Genomic DNA, 7,646 nt, shown 5'->3' on the forward strand with positions numbered 1-7,646 from the left:
TAAGACACCAATGCTTACAATTTCATTTTGTAGCATCTCCCACCACAGTGACCATGCTTGTTATATTGACCTTCTTGTTTTTTTCTAGAATACTCTAAGCTTGTTTCTACTTTGGGTACTTGCCCTTTCTGCTTTATGGCTTGGATTTTGTATGATATTTTGTTTTGTAAATTGGTAACTCGAGCGTGAGCTCAAAAATCTTGTGTGTGTGTGTGTGTGTGTGTGTGTGTGTCCTAGCCCAGACCACTATAATAAAATATCATAGTCTAGGAAACTCATACATAACAAATATTAATTTTTACAGTTCTGAGTGCTGGAAAGTCCAAGATCAAGGCATCAGCAGACTTAGTGTCTAGTGAGGGCCAATTTCCTTCTTCATAGGCTTCTTGCTATGTCCTTACCTAGTAGAAAGGGCAAATAAGCTCTCTTGGGGCCCCTTTTATGAGTTCTAATCCCATTCCTGAGGGCTCTATCCTTAGGACCTAAGAACCTCCCCAAAGAGCTCATCTCCTAATACAACACTTTGGGGGTTAGAATTTCAACATATAATTTTTATTTATTTATTTAGGCACTTGACATTGAACTGGGGGGTGCTCTATCACTGTGCTGCATTTCCAGACCATTTTTATTTTGGTCTTGCTCAGTTGCAGAGGCTGTCCTCAGAACTTACAATCTTCCTATTTCGACCTCCAGAAATACTGGGTTACTACATGCACCACCACTCCTGGCTTCAACTTGGACCATAGAACTAACCTAATCTAAGGTCACTGCCAATTCCATTGTTATCAAATCACCTTTAGTTAATCTCTTTATAGCACTTATCACTATTTGAAATTATACTTTGGGAATTGCTATTTTGTTTGCTTACCATTCATACGTAATTGAGTAATTGATTTCCTCTTCTACTTCTTGCCTTGTCTCTTCCCATAATCCATACTGCATATTTCTAGAATATGAAATATTTGAAGGTATTCGTTTGCCTTTTTTTACGGCTATATCTACCATCTGTATAACTGTGGCATCATGTAGATACTAAATAAACATCTATTATTTAAAAAAAAATCTTTTGCTTGGCTTGACTTTTTAAATAACTGCCACTTTGGTTTTTTTTTTTTTTTTTTAGCTTTCATTAATAGCAACATTGAGAAGGATTTCTTTGTCCCTTTTCCTTTCAACACCGGAACCCATGTATTCATTTATAGAAATAAAGCACTCTTCTTGCCGCGTCCGGCCAAGGGAGCCGAGTCCGGCGAGGGACGGCGAGGTTAAAAGACACACAGGACACCAAGGTTCTTCATCCAGGAGTCAATACCCTTTATTGCTAACACACCTTTTTTTATACCCCAAGCAGCAGAAGTGGAAAACTACCCAAAAGCAGGAGGGAGGGGGGAGAAATTTAGTTTCAACATCTGTTATTGTCAGGTACCGAAACCTCCCTTAACAATAAGTCCATCAGACCAGAAAAGGTCAAGGCATTCCCATGGGATACATATGTCTCAGACGGACAAGCAAGAACAGAAAAACCGCAAGTTCGCCATGGCCTTGTGAGCTGGCCACACTGGCATGCAGAACAAACTAGTGGAGGTGGGGCTCCAGGAGCCAGGGTGGACCTGCTGCCAACAAGTCCCCCTCTTTTGTTTTTTGCATGCCAGTGGGAATCAAGTAGCCCCTGTCTTAGGTCGTTCACAGCCCTTGCGATGTTTACCCGTCTCTGGGAAGGCCCCGATTCCCTGTCTTAGGTCGCACAGCAAGCGTGAAAGTTGCCCGTCACTGGGTACTACAAGATCAGCTCAAGGTGTTATGACCTATCAAGACATTATTGCGGTAAACGCTTAACCGTCTCCACCTACGGGACCCATGACCATCACTGCCGAATGGCAAATGTGATTGGACCGAGAGATTAGACAGCAAAGATCCTAGTACAGGAAGGCAAGAGGGAGAGGTATGCATAGAGAAAAGATATGGCAGGAGTTCTTCTTTTAAGGAGGACACTCATCTTCGGATCGGTCTGAAGTATATCTCAGAGGGGCGATCATCCATCTTTAAGCGTTGATAGTGAACCTGTATCGGCTTAGAGGCTAAGATATTAATTTGATCCTTAATGAATTGTACTATCTTATTTACAATGCAGGGTCCTATTGCCACTACTAGAAGGAGGCCTAACAATGGTCCCAATAAGGGAAGAAGATAAGGCAAAAATCCATTAAGTCCAGTCCAGAGAGGGTTCTCAAATAATTCCCTCCTCCTTTTTTCTAGGTCTTCTTGGAGTTGTTTAATTTTTGTGCGAACTATGCCAGACTTGTTAGCATAAAAACAGCACCTCTCCCCAAGGGCTAAACAAATTCCCCCTTGATTGGCAGTAAGCAAGTTTAAACCCCGCCTGTTCTGAAGAACTAGTTCTGCTAGAGAGTCTATCTGGTCTTGTAAGTCTTTAATGGTTCCAGACAGGGTTTGCACATCATCTATAAGCTGTTGAGATAGGCGGCGGTAAGAATGTATAGCCGTACCCAATCCTGCCGTGCCTGTGCCCACAGCAGCGGTTATTCCAAGGCCAACAAGGAGTGGCAAGGCCTGCACAGCTCTCTTGTGTCTTCTAACTAAGATGTCTAGGCTAGGAATGGGTAGGGGTTCATCTCCTGAGATAATCGTGATATCAGGAAGCAATAATGCCAGAACGCAACCGCCAGTCCAATTTGCTGGGAGCCTGGGAAAAGCTAAATTTCCACCACACATAAAGACTGTACCATTAGGGGGACAAATGGGCGGAGTAGGTGAGGAGTAATTCTTTACTAATGAGCAGTTCCCAAAGGACTCCAACATCAACATCATAGGTATTATTTTGCATCATGCCCAGAAGGCATGACATAAAACCACCTAGAGGTTGCACCTTAAAGGGCAGCCCAGATTGACATGTGTTGTCATCATCAATGGTATAATTGATGGGAACCGCCAATGGCATGACTGCACCTGCCATCATGCAGAGCCAGCAATCACCAGCAAGGGTAGGATTAGAAATGTTAAGTAAAGAAAAGGTAGTTTCTAGGATATCTAATGTATTGGCATCTAAATCAGGAAGCTGGGATTTGGGCAATATCAAGGGGTGGTATGTAGGCTTAGGGATCTCCAGCTTTAAAAGCTTAATCACCTGAAGGTGTTTGATAGCATCAGTGGGTCCCCCTCCGTCAGAGATTCCGATAGGGGCCTGCATGGGCCAGCAGGAGGGTTTACCCACGACGCCCTCATATCCCGCCTCCGTTAACCGAGTCGTGATGCCTTCCCCTCCCCGGTCACCAAGAAAAGGAATAAAATTATAAGTGGTCCCCCATTCTCCATGGGTATTAGTTAGGATGGCCTCAAAATACTGTTTTCCTTGATTATTAACACAAATTGAGGCCGATGTATAACAGGAGATGTGTATTGCCGGGGTGTAATGACAAGTGGCGGAACAGCTTCCAAGAGTCTCGGTCGGATTAGGGACAACAAGTCCGGGCTTATTAACATATACCCATTTTGGTTGCTTAAATCTTTCGATGTTTTCATTGAGCTCAGCCGCCATATAGGCTACTTTAGTCCCACAATCAATGCTCTGGATATAACCAGAGGGGGCCGAGTGCCGGGGCCCTCCCTTACACTCACAAGGGGCTCCAAAAAGATATTCATGAATATTCCCAGGTGGGGGGTCAAGCCCTCCTTCAGCAAACCTGTCCAGAAGGAATGCCATAAGCAGGGTCCAGCTCATGAGGTGTGTCTCGGCACTCACTTGAAGGGGTGAGAACAACAGCAGCAGGATCAGCCATCTTGGGAACTTCATTTTGTCTTGAATTTTCATTCACTGGTCTGGTGCAGCGCTCTGGGATCCAAATGGGCTTCTCAGTTCCTGGGGGAAAAACACATACAGCTCCCCTCACTCTAGCTAAGAGTGGAGCCGGGGGTTGCCACTTTCCAGTGGATAAATCTTTCCACCTTATTTGAGCATCTCGTACAGTGGGAGGAGAAAAGTGGCGTTGTGCAGCCGTGCGCCCTCCAGTGTCAGTGAGTAAAAAATTTAAAGTAAATAAGGTTATGCTTAGAAGTGCTTGTGGTCCCTGACAATTCCGGTATATCTCCCCCTCTTTTGTTTTTTGTAAATAAGTTTTTAAATGTTGATGGGCTCGTTCCATGATAGTTTGTCCCTGTGGATTATAAGGGATTCCAGTCTTATGATTAATTTTCCATTGGGTGCAAAACCGTTGAACCGCCTGGCTTACATATGCGGGACCATTATCGGTTTTGAGGCATCGTGGGGTGCCCATGGAGGAAAAGACTTTTAGAAGATGACTGATTACGTCCTTAGCCTTCTCTCCAGTATGTAAGGTGGCAAAAATGAAGCCAGAATATGTGTCAGTGGAAACATGTATAAAGGAGAGCTTACCAAAGCTAGGAAAGTGTGTAACATCAGTTTGCCAGACATCATTAGGTTGTAGTCCTCTTGGATTAACTCCAAGGGAAGGAGAATGAATAAATGGTGCACAGGTTGGACATAATGAGACAATCTGTAAAGCTTGGTCTCGTGAACATCCTGTGTGGAAGCGTAAAGACTGTGCATTTAAATGAAATTTGTTATGGAATTGTAAGGCCTTATCATATTCGGTCGTCACACAGGAAAGGCCGACAGCATGAGTAGCAGCGTCTGCTTTTGCGTTGCTCTCTGACAAAGGTCCAGGGAGCCCTGAATGGCTTTGGATGTGGCCAATGTATAGAGGATCTCGTCTAGCCCAAATGAGAAGCTGTACTACCTGTAGTTGTTCTGTGATGGTGGATTGCTTGCCAATATATGATGCTGTTTCTATGACTAGAGTCAGATTGGCTACATATAAGCTGTCAGTATATACATTAAGAGGAATAGAACTATAGACTTTGAGAGCTATGATTAAAGCTTCAACTTCCGCCTTTTGGGTTGACTGACCTGATAGGTTGTCGGAGAATTTGAGATCCATCAAAAATGACGGCAAATCCATTTTTGGCCCCATCTGTATATACAGTTCGGGCCTTTGGAATAGGTACCCTTTCATAATCTTTGGGAAGATAATGGGACACCTTTTAAAGCCCTCCAAAAGTCTATGTTTGGGGAAGTGATTATCAATCTGACCCTTGAAGCTGCACAGGAAAAGACACCAAAGGTCATGTTCTTGTTGTAACTTGTGTATCATATCTTGAGTGTAAGGTTGAATAAGTATGTCAAAGGTTTCTCCAAACAATGCATCACCCAAATATTTAGCCTTCCAAATTAAGTTAATAGCTAGCTCATAAAAGGGAGTCAATACCCGGGGGTTAGAAGCCGGCAAGTGGACCCAATAAATGGGACCCGTTTGCCAGAACACTCCTGTGGGAGTAATTTTAGAAGGTAGAACTATAAATGACAAGGGCAGAGAATAATCTATCTGCGTAATCTGCATGTCCTGCAGAGCCTCTTCTATTAGCCTCAGTGCTCATAAGGCTTCTGGTGTAGGTACTCTACACGACGTAGGAGAAGGATCTCCTCGCAAGAGGTCATACAGGGGTTTGAGCTCTCCAGTTGGAATATGAAAGGATGGGCGCAGCCACTGTATTTCTCCGAGGAATGTCTGCCACTGATGTAAAGTTTTGAGCTGATTTATCTGGAACTGGGGTCTCTGGGGAAAGATTCCTATGTTATTAATGATGTATCCCAAATAATCGTAAGGGTGTTGAAACTGCACCTTTTCGGGTGCTATGACAAGCCCTGCCCCTTTTAGAAGGGATTGGAGGACTTCATAAGATTGAAGAAGCCTTTCTTTCTTGGGCCCTGCCAGTAAGATGTCATCCATATAATGAATGAGGTAGAGCTGTGGGAACTGCTGTCGAAAGGGTCGTAAGACCTCAGCTACAAAATATTGGCACATTGTAGGACTATTAGTCATCCCTTGAGGTAGGACGGTCCATTCATACCATTGGTAAAGTTCCCTAAAGTTTGTTGAAGGCAAGGAAAAAGCGAAACGCTTTCGGTCTCGTGGGTCTAAGGGGATAGAGAAAAAACAATCTTTTAAATCTATGACAATAAGATGCCAATCCTTTGGGATCGCAGTAGGAAAGGGTAGCCCTGGCTGTAAGGGTCCCATGGGTTGCATAGTTTTATTAATAGCTCGTAGGTCCTGAAGAAGTCTCCACTTCTTAGACCCCTTTTGTATAACACAAATAGGGATATTCCAAGGGGAGGTAGAGGGCACCACATGTCCTAACTCGAGCTGGTCTTGAACTAATAGGGAAGCGGTCTGTAATTTGTCCTTAGTTAGGGGCCACTGTTCTACCCACACAGGGTCATCTGATAATCAAGTAATGGACAGTGGAGGTGGCCGCACTTCAGTGGCCCCTAGGATAAATTTCTCAGTCCTTTCCGGTCTCTTCCCCGCCGGGTAACTTGTTCCGCTGGATCCAGGGGTGATATTTTGCCCTCATGTCTCTTTTCTAGTCCCCTTCCAGGGATCCATCCCATGTCTAGCATTGCATCATTAACAAAGTTATTATTTTTTTTCAAAGTCTGGGTAGTGAGAATAGCCCCCATTTGATGAAGTAAGTCCCTCCCCCAAAGGTTCGTGGGGAGTCCAGTCACTACATAGGGCTGGAAATGGCCATTATGTCTTTCGCCATCTCTCCATTTTAAAAAGGAAGCACTTCTTTTTGGTTGGGTTTGTCCTATCCCCTGTAATATGGCCGAGGGACTCTGGAGGGGACAGGCAGGTGGCCATTGTTTTTCAGAAATGACAGAGACATTTGCCCCCATATCTAGTATTTCCTTGAAAGCCTTGTCTTGTATCTCAATAGTCAGGTTGGGACGCGAATCCAAATGAGCTACCCAAAAGGCCTGGGGAGTTCCAGTGAAGCCAAAGCTGCCGTTGCCCCGGGACCCACGGAGGGTGTGCCCAGGAATGGAAGCTAAGGGTAGCAGCAGCAATTGAGCTATATGCTCCCCGGGGGGAAGAATAACAATTCTTTGGGTAGTTTCTACTACTATTTTTATTTTTCCCTGATAATCAGCATCAACAACCCCCGTAAGAATCTTCAAGCCCCACTGAGTTTCGCTACCTCATCCCAACGCTAGTCCCACCGATCCCTCTGGCAGGGGTCCAAAAACCCCAGTAGGCAGCATCTGAGGTCCCATTTGGGGAGTTAATACTGCTCGGGAGGTGGAACTGAGGTCCAGTCCTGCGCTTCCTGGTGTTCCCCTGGGGAGTTCCCAGATAGAAAGGGGTTGGTCAGTGGGAGGCAGCGGAGATGCCCACTCCCTGGGGCACTGTTTTGTCCCTGCATTGCCCCGTACACTTTGGCTTCCGGGGCCCGGGGAAGGCCCCTGCTCCCGTTTCCCGACGGTATTAGGTTACCCTGGATGTCAAATTTTGACCTGCACTCACTACTCCAATGATTTCCTTTATGACATCGAGGACAAATTCCAGGCATCCCTCTGCCAGCACCCTCGCTCCTTTCCGGGCAGTTTCTCCTTATGTGTCCCTCTTTCCCACACTTAAAACATCCCTTAGAGCGGGTTCCCCTGTTATCAGATTTTTGCATTCCAGTCTTAAGGGCAGCAGCCAAAACCTGACCAGTAATATGAGGCCCATCTATATCTTTGCATGCTCGAATCATGTCATCTA

This window comes from Marmota monax, unplaced genomic scaffold (assembly GCF_021218885.2).
Source record: "Marmota monax isolate L192 unplaced genomic scaffold, Marmota_monax_Labrador192_F-V1.1 WCK01_AAM20220418_F8-fsc00052, whole genome shotgun sequence".
Taxonomy (NCBI): domain Eukaryota; kingdom Metazoa; phylum Chordata; class Mammalia; order Rodentia; family Sciuridae; genus Marmota; species Marmota monax.